Genomic DNA, 13,250 nt, shown 5'->3' with positions numbered 1-13,250 from the left:
CATTGCTTTCATTAATCAAAGAATTTTGAGATTCCAGGACATACATGGTCTAATCCAAGACTGGCTACTTCAAATTATAAACACAGCATCAAATGATTAAGTTGTAAATTATAACTTATCCAACGATATTTGCAATCTGTACAGTTTAATTCAAATTATCACTTAGTTACAAGTCAGGTCATTACCAAGTAAGAAATCTATTGTGAAACTTAATTATAAGCTCCCTTTGGTCAGATTCTCTGCTGGACAGGTGTCCTGACCATGTGACTAATCTACAGATGTCCATCAGCTGTCCTGTAACTCATCTTTATATAACTGACACATATCAGTCAGCTCCGATCACATCCTAGACTTACTCAAGTCTGCGAATAATAACTTGTCTTTGTAGTCGTTGACAGGATTTGTTTTATTGACAGGATTTTTTAAAACAATGAAACTAAAATGGAAATCTTACATAATTTTGCTCTTAATAATCCCTTGAAATTGGATCATTTTCTCTAACCGAGTCCACATGTACACCTTGAATGTCACAGAAGAAATAATGTTCTATGGTAATTTTCTGTTATTTCAAAGGTCATTTATTCAATAAGAGCTCCAAGAAAATATCCTTCCTAGCTTCTTGGCAAGGAAAAGTTCCTTTTTAACCCAGCTTGATAGTTTTGAAATTTTGAATAGAAAAGGAAATCAGTGGTGATGATAATATCTAATGAGAGGAGAATGAGAAATTTTTAAGTTTTGAGACTAACAGACGAGACATCATCCCTCTCCACATCACAAGAAGTGATTTGTGTCCAAATGAGTCGGATCAGTTGGGTCAGGTAGCACAATCTAGGTGGCCAGGGTTCAAATACCCGACTTGACGTGAAAAGGTATATGAGGTTGCTTGCCAGTCACATTGGTTGGTACTCTGCCATCCTCCCACAGTAAGAACCCTTGTGCTCTACCATCCGGGTCAACAAGCATGATTAATATATAAGTTGATGAAGCTTGTTTCACAATTGTTGCAAAATAAATAAAGTTTCCAGATGAGTCAGGTCCACTTGTCAACTTGTTGTCAGACAATAAGGAGATCATTCTATCACCAAAGGACAAAGTTCACAGGCAGTGAACTTCAGCATGTCCATTTCCTGTGTAATTATGAGAACCATAAATGCAATTGTTCTGAATAGCTTCATGATGGGGATTAGGGCTGAAACATGGAGAGAGGACGAGTTTAACATCAACACTTAGTATTACAGTTACAAATGTCATAATTAGACCTCAGTAGAATGAATACATGAGATACAAACTCCCATGTTTTGATGATACTGATTACCATTCCCAGTTATAGGATCTGTTTATCACATTTCTATCGACCTTGACCTTTGACCTCAGCAATCCCATGCATCTTTGCTCCATTAAGTGTTGAGTGTTTTGTGGTTGTTAGAATTAATTGTGTGAAAAATGCCCAAAGGAAAATGAGACGGAACAGTCTTTATTTGTATATAGGATCAATCCATCAGAAAAATATGATACAAATAGATATATTGGCATTTCACCAATTTATAAACCCATGGAGACAAGAATACCTACCAGTCTGTGATGTATACCTTGTAAATACAAAATGAATGTGTGTATAAGTGTTGTTGACCTCTATATATAGTATACATCTAGTGATAAATTCCTACCAGACAGGAGACAGTAACAGTTTAGGTATTTACTATAGAACGGGACTAGTCCATTAGGTATGGTCCGATGTCATGCATGGTCGATTCTGAAACTTATCAGTGATCATCACTTCATACACTTACCCTGATATCTGTTGTCAGCAAGCAACCACCCCCCCACCAAACTATCTATTTCACAAAGCTGTGAAGTTACAGGCAAATGTGTTACTGACCATCATCATATCCGGTACTGGAGTGTATATTGACTTCAGTGATGTCATATCCTGTACTTGAGTGTATATTGACTTCAGTGATGTCATATCCTGTATTGGAGTGTATATTAACTTCAGTGATGTCATATCCTGTACTTGAGTGTATATTGACTTCAGTGGTGTCACATCTCGTACTTGAGTGTATATTGACTTCAGTGATGTCATATCCTGTACTGGAGTGTATACTGACTTCTGTGATGTCATATCCCGTACTTGAGTGTATATTGACTTCAGTGATGTCATATCCTGTACTGGAGTGTATAACGCCTTCAGTGATGTCATATCCTGTACAGGAGTGTATACCGCCTTCAGTGATATCATATCCTGTATTGGAGTGTATACTGACTTCTCTGATGTCATATCCCGTACTTGAGTGTATATTGACTTCAGTGATGTCATATCCTGTACTGGAGTGTATAACGCCTTCAGTGATGTCATATCCTGTACAGGAGTGTATACCGCCTTCAGTGATGTCATATCCTGTACTGGAGTATATACCGCCTTCAGTGATGTTATATCCGGTACTGGAGTGTATAACGCCTTCAGTGATGTCATATCCCGTACTGGAGTGTATACTGACTTCAGTGATGTCATATCCGGTACTGGAGTGTATACCGCCTTCAGTGATGTCATATCCCGTACAGGAGTGTATACCGACTTCAGTGATGTCATATCCTGTACTGTAGCGATATTGACTTCAGTGATGTCATATCCCGTACAAGAGTGTATACCGACTTCGGTGATGCCATATCCTGTATTGGAGTGTATACTGACTTCTGTGATGTCATATCCTGTACTGGAGTGTATAACGCCTTCAGTGATGTCATATCCTGTACTTGAGTGTATAACGCCTTCAGTGATGTCATATCCTGTACTGGAGTGTATAACGCCTTCAGTGATGTCATATCCTGTACTGGAGTGTATATTAACTTCAGTGATGTCATATCCCGTACTGGAGTGTATAACGCCTTCAGTGATGTCATATCCCGTACAGGAGTGTATATTAACTTCAGTGATGTCATATCCTGTACTGGAGTGTATAACGCCTTCAGTGATGTCATATCCCGTACAGGAGTGTATATTAACTTCAGTGATGTCATATCCGGTACTGGAGTGTATAACGCCTTCAGTGATGTCATATCCTGTACTGGAGTGTATAACGCCTTCAGTGATGTCAAAACATGGCATATTAAAGTCTGTTTCAGTTCAATGGGAAGAAAACTGACCGACTCATAGAATATTTGGGAAGCAGCCCCCCCCCCCCCTTCTCAATAACTCAATAAACCAACTATACTGACCTATGAAAATTGTTAAACCTGTATTTTACATCTATATATATATATTTGTATCATCATGTAAACATTCTGGAAACATTGCCACTAAGGGTATGTGTAAGACCATCCATATCATATACAATGTATATATAATTATCCTACATATTCAAACATGTATGACCGTTTTGTTTAACCCTTTTATCAGTGCAAACTGTCCTGGTGACTTTGTTTAAAAGTGCAAACTTGCCCTTGATCTTTGTTTATGATAGTGCAAGCTTTGTTTTGGCCTTTGTTTATTAAAAGTGCAAACTTTGTCCTTGACCTTTGCTTATGTAAATTCATGTGTACAAAATCTTTACTTAGTGTGAAATGATACACAAACAAGTGAATTCTAGAAAGTGGCTTATTATCTACCGGTCACTGGACTCTACCAATGACCATGACCTTAGTCTGCTACAGACAGATAAAAAATCTATATCAGCTTGAATAAAGTTATTTACTGGTCAGTTAGATGAAAAGTCAGGGGGTGTATAGTTATTTATATGGGAACATTCAACAGCAGAAATAAGGCTGTTACAAGCCAGGAGATATATATCCATTATTTTGTCAATAATGAGGAGTATGTAAGTTGTCAATGCACTTGATGTTTTATTGTAATTGTTTACTTACAAAGTTTCAAAAGTTTCTCACTGAAGGTGAAATTATTGATCAATAAAATTCTTGAGAATCTACCCAATGAACACAGCACTTCAGAGTACTGCTCGAATTGTTTTTGATATTAAATCGTAAATAGATTGTTGACACATGGCTATCTTACTGCTCATCTACGATTCATCTACATAAATCTAGTCAGCATAATACTTTCAATTTTTTATAAATAAATCTCAAAATGATTTTTCTGACAAATTTAGGAATTAGCACTAGGCTATATCAAATGTGATTGTCGTTCATATGTACATAAACCCGTCATATCTGGTTACAATCAACACTCAGTATGGTAACAAACTGTTCAATATTGCTTTACAAACGTCTGCATACATGTTTTATAAATCTTCTCAAAGTTTTTCAATGGAGAACAATTTCCTAAGTAAACATACACATTACACAGCCCCTGTCTGACCTTAGTTGGAGGGGTACTGACAAACCTCAATGAACAGACTTATTTCACAGACTAAACTTGATAACCACAGAACCCTTACAAAATATACACATTATGTAAAATTTCTAAAGAAACATCGATCAATGTTTCAGTTTAAGCACAAGAAATAAACATTTTTGAAGGATTGGTTATATGCATGCGATCCAATTTTATTTCTCTGTTGAGCATTTTCTGTAGACAGGTTTTTGAAGTATATTCATTTCATAAGTTCAATTTATGCATTACATTTGTGTGAACAATTCTAAAAAGGTTCAGCAAAATCATATTATACCATGCAGGTTTCCTCTTCCTCCCAAACTAAGACCCCTTGGTACAGGCCAACAAACATCATGAATACACCATAATATGACTTGTTTCACAATTGTTGTAAAATAAATAAAGTTTACATGTAAAATTATATATAGAATCTCTGAAAAACATGCACCTACCACCGCTTAAAAGTATTGAGCATTCCTTGAAAAATTGAGAGAAATTTAGTAACAGGAGACTCCAACACATGAACTAATATGGACGATTGTCATTAATGAGTTCTTTCATTATATAAATCAGAGTTTTGATGTGCAGAGAATAAGATTTTCTATATATGGTAATATATAATGGTGACCTTGATCTTAGGTGTATAATGAAATTTTAAGTGAATTTAAAGTGCATTAAAAATTAGGATTCATGGAAATTATATTCAAATGAAGATCCCTCACCTGTGCTTTCTATAGCTAATGGTGTCAAGAATTTTCATTGCTATCTATAGCTAATGGTGTCCCTTATTTTCTGTTCTATTTATAGCTTATATGGTGTCCCTGATCTGTGACATTAATAGCTATGATGTCCCTGACCTGTGACATTCATAGCTATGATGTCCCTGTTTATACATGCTATTTATAGCAATGTTGTCCCTGACCTGTGACATTCATAGCTATGATGTCCCTGTTTATACATGCTATTTATAGCAATAGTGTAATAAGGGCGCCCCTACCTTTTTTCAAGGAAATAAATCTTTGACTGAGTGTCAAAATGGTGTTCAAAAGTAATAATTCATGTGAAATGTTTTGCTACTTTATGTGTTCAATTTTCTTCAGCAAATTAAGTAACTGGAACACAAGTTTTCGCCACATTTTGTCCATTCCTACAGATGACATGTCAGTGCAAAGAGCACCCGAAACTAAACACACATACAAATAATAACTTACCATCTTTATTTGAAGATAAAGTAAAAGACTTCATTCTTGTTGATAAATAACTTTTATTCAGAACAGAAAGCTAGTAAAAGACATTGTAAATCAATTATTAGGTCAAAGAAAACGATGTCTGATATGATCTGGGAAATCCCCTGTGTCTATAAATAGAACACAAAAGAGTTCCATTTGAACATAAATGGTGGAACACACGTTCTCTGGTCTAAAGATCAGCTGGCATGGTTTACAAGTTTACAGGAATATTCAAGTGATGTTTAAGCTTAATATATGATAATGAATAGATAACTTCATCTGGAGTATTTTTATGACTGAATATTTTACCGTTTCCACAGCCTTTGGTATTCTGCTATAAGGTATAGTCTGTTTCATAAAACTTCAGAATAACTGATCTTAATAAGGGCGCCCCCAATGTCAATTACCCGCGCCATGCGCCCTTATTAGGTCAAATACGGTACATGCTATTTATAGCAATAGTGTCCATGACTTTTGCTAAATGCTCAAACACTGTACCCTAATACTTGGTATGTGTTATATGATTATTCTACAAAAAAAATTTGAAGTATTAGAACTAGATGTGTGACTCAATGACTGGACAGACAAGGAATTTGGAATAGGATGAAAAATGGTGAAACATTGATATTAGAAGTTACAAGCCCTGGTGTTTCAGCTCACAGAAATCTAGGATTGGTGTCTCAGGTCACAGAAATCTAGGATTGGTGTCTCAGGTCACACGAATCTAGGATTGGTGTCTCAGGTCACAGAAATCTAGGTTTGGTGTCTCAGGTCACAGGAAACCAGGATTGGTGTCTCAGGTCACAGAAATCTAGGATTGGTGTCTCAGGTCACAGAAATCTAGGATTGGTGTCTCAGGTCACAGAAATCTAGGTTTGGTGTCTCAGGTCACAGGAATCCAGGATTGGTGTCTCAGGTCACAGAAATCTAGGATTGGTGTCTCAGGTCACAGAAATCTAGGATTGGTGTCTCAGGTCACATAAAATCTAGGATTGGTGTCTCAGGTCACAGATATCTAGGATTGGTGTCTCAGGTCACACAAATCTAGGACTACAGCCTAAATCAGAATGTGTGAGGTAATGTGCTGGTTGTGATGACGGTTTATGTATGTATAACCAGGCAGACAGAAATGCTTACATGCACAAATAGGTCAATGTGACATACATCAGAGAGACAAACTTAAAGGATGTTTACATCACACTAACATGTACTGGAGGTCAAGGCCGCCTAAAGTGGTAGCTAGGCTTCCCCAGGTAAACAAACACACAATAAGTCAGACTCCAACATGTATACAGGCGATTGAACCAGTTGTGACCATACTGGTTTACCAACATAGGTGAGTATATCTGCACAGGTAAATATAAGTTCTAATGTTTTTTTTGTTTTTTTTTTAACAATTCATTAAAATTGGCACCAAATACACTTCTTTTCTATTATATATAATTTCAAGTGAATTTATTTTCAATTTTCATCAGTTTTGTTATTCTGGGGATAAATGTTTCAATAGGAGGTAGTAGTGGGCCAGTTTACAATTAACGAGAAAGACGATAGATCTAGACATGCAGGTAAACAGTTACGCAGGCCAAACACTTCCTATATCATACTACAGACAGAACACTGACACCTATGTTATCTGACTCACACTTCTCTTATCTGATGGAGTTACTCTCCTCAACACAGGTAAGTTTTCACCTCGGTGAGATACAGATATCTCATCAGACACCAGTTATAACACCAGGTAACATACAGGTATCTCATCAGACACCAGTTATAACACCAGGTAACATACAGGTATCTCATCAGACACCAGTTATAACACCAGGTAACATACATACAGGTATCTCATCAGACACCAGTTATAACACCAGGTAACATACAGGTATCTCATCAGACACCAGTTATAACACCAGGTAACATACAGGTATCTCATCAGACACCAGTTATAACACCAGGTAACATACAGGTATCTCATCAGACAGTTATAACACCAGGTAACATACAGGTATCTCATCAGACACCAGTTATAACACCAGGTAACATCCATACAGGTATAGTATAATATCTTACAAGGTTCCTCATTTGTAATCCAGTATAAATCGCAGAAGTCTCGAACATTATGACCTTTTAAGCAATCATTATCTCTTTCTACTTATACATGTCAGATAAGACAGGTTTCACAGTAGTAAAGTGACATCATTCTATTCATCCAATTTGTCTCTTTCCCCCCTTGATCCAATCTCCTTTTTAATGAACTACCTATCAATCAAAAATATTCAGCAAACTTTTGAATATTACTTATCAGATCAACTTGAGACAATATATGGCGCAGTCCTATACATATAGGATACTACACAGATCAGACACTATAAGTAAAGAGGTATAAGATTACTGTGTAACTATACACCAACAGATATGGTAACAAGACTTCACTTTCGTGCACAATAAAACCATTCATAGGATTGACCAAACAATAGCTACCTCATAAAGACCTAGTTCAGACCCTCTCCAGTCCGTCCAGGATGTCTGAGAACAGAAGCCTATTTAACACTAACATCAGTACAATCATCCAGGATGTCTGAGAACAGAAGCCTTTTCTAACACTTACATCAGTACAATCATAGAATCAAACAATCCTAGACAACCGCACAAAGAACAATCTGTACGCTAAGATCTTACTGTTAAAACTACCACTTAAATCAAAACACCGACAGCTCTAGATCAGAGCATGGACCTCACCTCATGCCCAGACCAAATAATACATAAATGTTGATCTTGACCTTGAAGAACGTGATTGTATATTTACACGTTCCAATGAATCTCCATGTGTATTTCATATAAAAACTTTTCTTTTTTTAAATTCTCAGACAATATTCAGAGCTGAAATCTAACCATAGAATCAGAAAGAGGCTGGCTTCATTGCCCAATAAAAACTTTTACCTTGGATGTATATATCAATATGATATTACTGGTACTTCTATTCCGATTTCAAGTTTTTTAAAATTTTGTTTTGCCACCAAGTCAATCATACAAATTCTACAAGGTCAAGTTGCTATATTTTACAGCCCTAACTAAATGGTTTTAAGAGCAGGACAAACACTTATATAACGTTGAAGAGGCGTCACCTTACACATTTCACAAATGATATATACTGAGTAATATATGACTGGGCCAGGTAAAATGTGTGTGTGTTCGGGTGCATAAATGTGTAGGGGCATCCTACACCTTACCTAGAGACGAAAATATTTGTCATCGTAATATTATAAACCTTTATATATATTGTCCGGTCTAGGTTTCAGTGTAAGAATATAGCGTCACTGGTATAAAATAAAATTGTACGCAAAATGTCAACTTAATATCCCCAGCTACCAGGACTGTCCTTTATAAGGTTATCAACAGAATTTAGCTAGGAAATTGAAATGCTATCAAAAACCTTTTGTCTTTACAAGTAAATGAATCTCTATATTCGCTGAAGATGTTTGCAAGACATGGATAACCCTGCTCTTAAGAAAAAGTGTGCTGGAGTGATGACATTGACTAAGGACTGTAGAAAAATTAATGACACTTTAATTCACTCTTATAACGTGCTAGAGGTATATAAACAGCTTTGAATTGAAGTGTCTGATTTTTAAATTCAGTTTCCAGACATCCCAAGGGCAATACCGAGAGCATAGTTGAATCCATGAAGTGCTGGGGCTGTTTATTAGGATAAAAAATTTGTAACTGATGAGTAATAGGAAAGTTATAGCATTGTCAGAATGACTCGATTTAGCCCCCATACATATATATAGAGACATTTTTATGTGGACAAATAATGCCAAACATTTCAAGTTTTTAAAGGATGAAAACGGGGTTAGGAACCTTTACATTTTGTATATATACAATTGTATGTATTGTATCAGGACTCTGAAGTTGGAAAGTTTTCAAGTTTATAGAGATACACAGAGATGACAGCAAATGGAAATTACACAAGTATGATTATCATGGATAGTCTACAGCTGTAGTATAGACGCAGTAATGTATATATAGGAACAGCCATTTAAATCTTAATAAAATAACCATGTACTCATTAAAAGTCTGTACCTGATCTATTTATAGCACATCTGTCAATGTCGTGTTAAATTGTGTATATACATCAAACTGATGAGTAACAAAGCATTGTGTTAATCTGTGACTCAATAACACTATAACAAGCCACATACATATAGTTAACAATGGTCCACACATCAACAGGTCCCATAAAATAATCACTAGTGATACATCTACAGAAACCTTTGTAAACATCACTTTTTTGATACATACAGACTTGGCAAGATCAGCTTCAAAGCCTCCTGGTAAAAGTTTGGATCCTTGAAAGCGATATGAAGACAAGATCGTCGTAGTTTGTTAGAAATGTTCTGGTTCACTTTCTAAAAAATAAAATTTGAATTCCAGAATATCGGGTAATGTGGTTTTTCCGGTTGATTTGCTGTCAGTTTGCGCCTACAATGTACCGAGTACTGCTACAGCTCGCCGGAGAGTGTCTGTGTACATGTACACCAGCCTACGACTGACAACAACAGGAAATGGGTCATCGATGTCAGCTTTATTTCCAGGTGTATCAAGAAAGGAGGCCTCCCCGGGATATTGACAGTCTGGATAAGCCTTTCGTCATAAACCTTGGCCACCCTACCTGTAGAGGACACCTCACTACAGGTGTGACAGTACAGGTGAGAATCTCTAGTGTGACACAGGTACCGGTACAGCCCCCTAGGCCCTATCAACACCCTCCCCCAGACAGACCCTCCCAAATGTCTAAGAATGATCCGCAGGCTTGGTTTGAGTGAAGAGGAAAAAATCAATAGGAAATGTAAACAAAATATTTTTTCTTGTTATAATAATCTTACAATAGATATAAAATAACATATTGGTGAAAAATATACCTGGTCAGTGAATTTTCTACTTTTGTTTAGGGTGTAATAAAACACAACATCATGGCTACCAAGCTTATAGGCAGGAAGCGTAAGGAATCTCTGATAAGACTATTTTTCAGTTGTAAAAGAGAGTTCATGAAACTTAATAAACTTTTATATGGTTTTTATCAAAATCTTATCAATTAAAAGTTTACAGTTCATGAATTTACAATATCTTGACATGAAGAAAAATAAATATCTTTTTATTTTTTAATTTAATTTAAGAGTGTATATGTCATATTACTGACACATGTATGCATTTGGGACTTACTTACTTCCTCTTTCTACCGAGGGATTTACACAACGAAAAGTATTTTGTGATGGACTCTATTGATAACATAATAAAGATCAATCGAAATTACAACACTTTGGAATCCAAATAATATTTAAATGGTGTTCAGGGGAGGTAACCAACTGGAATCAGTTATAAGTTCACACACATCATTTAAAAGACCTTGGGCAAAGTTAAAATGTGAAAAGTTGAGGTCTGCTGGAAATCAAATCAGAGTTACCTAAACAAGGAAAATTTTGCTGTTTTGTTACTGGTGGTGACAAATATGTGAATGGTATTTACAATTAGTGTACACAGTTGTACCACATCCTGAGATAGCCACATCTCGACCAGGAAGAATCCCACTCCTATAGTCTGACATTGATACAAACAGGGAATGTGTTAGGTCATATGACCTTACATTAAAACTCTGATAATGTATAGACAATGGCAGTTACACAACAAGTATTGCTTTAGCGTATACATAAAACAGTTTGTTATATTATCGAACATTTCTATTTGTATAAACACACTTGCCAACTTTTTGAAATTTCCATGCTTTAGCGTATACATTAAACAGAGTTTGTTATATTATCAGACTTTTTCATTTGTATAAATTTACTTGCCAAATTTGTGAAATTTCCATCGGGAAAATTCAATAAGAAATTTTTTAAAGTTTCAGCAATGAAATTTTGGCCAGGTTTTGACCATATAAAATCTTTCATCTATGCTTGTTCTTACAAATGGACTAATTGTATATTTTCATTTGTATTAAGCTTTACTGATAATTTATGTCTTTATGATTTTACCTTCATCCCTGCTAGCGGGGTAAGTTGTTTACAAAGATTATTTTTGTAATATGGCCGTTATAGTTCAAATTCATTTGTAAATCTCTGTACGAGTTTCGGATATGTTAGAACTTTTAGAACACTCTTTCATGGCTGTCCTGATGGTAACTGCCAAATATCACTGATAAACTTTCACCAAACTCATTGTCAGAAGTCATCAATTACACAACACAGGTTGTTGTACAATAACATCACCTGACCTTATAAACACATGTCATGTGACTGCTATAGTAGTATAAAATCATTCTGTCAGTGGCCCCTATATATACATGGATAAAGTGATTAAACACACAAGCATGCTTCCAAATCTACATAATAAATTGAATCTATCTGATTAATTAGTAATCAACAACAAACCAATATATGGCACTAAAGATAAAATTCTGCAGCCATTCCATCCCCCTCCCACCCCAAATTGGTATCGCTTATCAAAACATGCTTAAATTAGTTATTAATTATCTACATCCTGTAAAACACAGATCTACAGGATGATATTGTATATTTGACATATTTTAGCCGTAGTAGATTATCAATATCAGGAGACTTATCACCTGTATTTGAGGTGCACCAGCTGATCTGTTATAATGAACACACCTGTTCTACTGCGACTCAGCTTGAGGGAATTCCCCTTCCTTTTTTTCTGACCCATGTTCAACTTCTATTCAAAAGTACTGTGACTTAATTAAGATAGCAACTAAACAGGTACATCCAACTCAAATCCGGTCAAACTCTGACGTTTCAACGACAAAGCATTTTCATTCCATGGACGTACTCAAGGCATTCCATAGAGAGAATCAAGGTACTTCCATGGAGGTATTCAAAATGTAATATTTCCATCAAGTGACTCAAAACATAGTATTTCCATTGAGGGACTCAAAATGTAGTATTTCCATTGAGGGACTCAAAACATAGTATTTCCATTGAGTGACTCAAAACATAGTATATCCATGGGGTACTCAAAATGTAGTATTTCCATGGAGGTACTCAAAACATAGTATTTCCATGGAGGTACTCAAAACGTCGTATTTCCATGGAGGTACTCAAAACGTCGTATTTCCATGGAGGTACTCAAAATGTAGTATTTCCATGGAGGTACTCAAAATGTAGTATTTCCATGAGGTACTCAAAACGTCGTATTTCCATGGAGGTACTCAAAATGTAGTATTTCCATGGAGGTACTCAAAATGTAGTATTTCCATGAGGTACTCAAAACGTCGTATTTCCATGGAGGTACTCAAAATGTAGTATTTCCATGGAGGTACTCAAAATGTAGTATTTCCATGAGGTACTCAAAACGTCGTATTTCCATGGAGGTACTCAATATGTAGTATTTCCATGGGGTACTCAATATGTAGTATTTCCATGGAGGTACTCAAAACGTCGTATTTCCATGGAGGGACTTAAAAACACAGTTTTCCCATGGAGGGACTCAAAAACATAGTATTTCCATGGAGGGACTCAAAAATATAGTATCTCCATGATGGGACTCAACAAGAGGCCCATGGGGCCTGTATCGCTCACCTGGTTGGATTTGACCAAATGTCAAAATAATGTTCATGTTCAATTTGTTAATACATTATACAAAAATGTACTCTCTGAAAGACCATATGGATTATTTTTTACAAC

General features: G+C 35.9%; 1 protein-coding gene across 8 annotated transcripts in view; it reads right to left on the bottom strand.

The window, feature by feature from the left end:
- The window catches only part of LOC117329254 (thymosin beta-like), a 68,551-nt gene that overhangs the window by 38,749 nt on the left and 16,552 nt on the right, over positions 1 to 13,250 (bottom strand). For 2 of the 8 annotated variants that reach the window (XM_033887102.1, XM_033887100.1), the window contains exon 1: positions 9,856 to 10,106. The exons of 4 other annotated variants lie outside the window; for them this stretch is intronic. The gene's annotated coding sequence lies outside the window, so the exon portion shown is untranslated. Of the gene's footprint in view, positions 1 to 9,855; positions 10,110 to 13,250 lie in introns of those variants that run through there. 2 more of the 8 variants (XM_033887108.1, XM_033887106.1) reach the window with 2 other exon arrangements.

The sequence above is a fragment of the Pecten maximus genome, chromosome 6 (genome assembly GCF_902652985.1).
Source record: "Pecten maximus chromosome 6, xPecMax1.1, whole genome shotgun sequence".
Taxonomy (NCBI): domain Eukaryota; kingdom Metazoa; phylum Mollusca; class Bivalvia; order Pectinida; family Pectinidae; genus Pecten; species Pecten maximus.
Note: the sequence above shows the minus strand (reverse complement) of the source record. Positions and strands in the feature narration are given on the sequence as shown.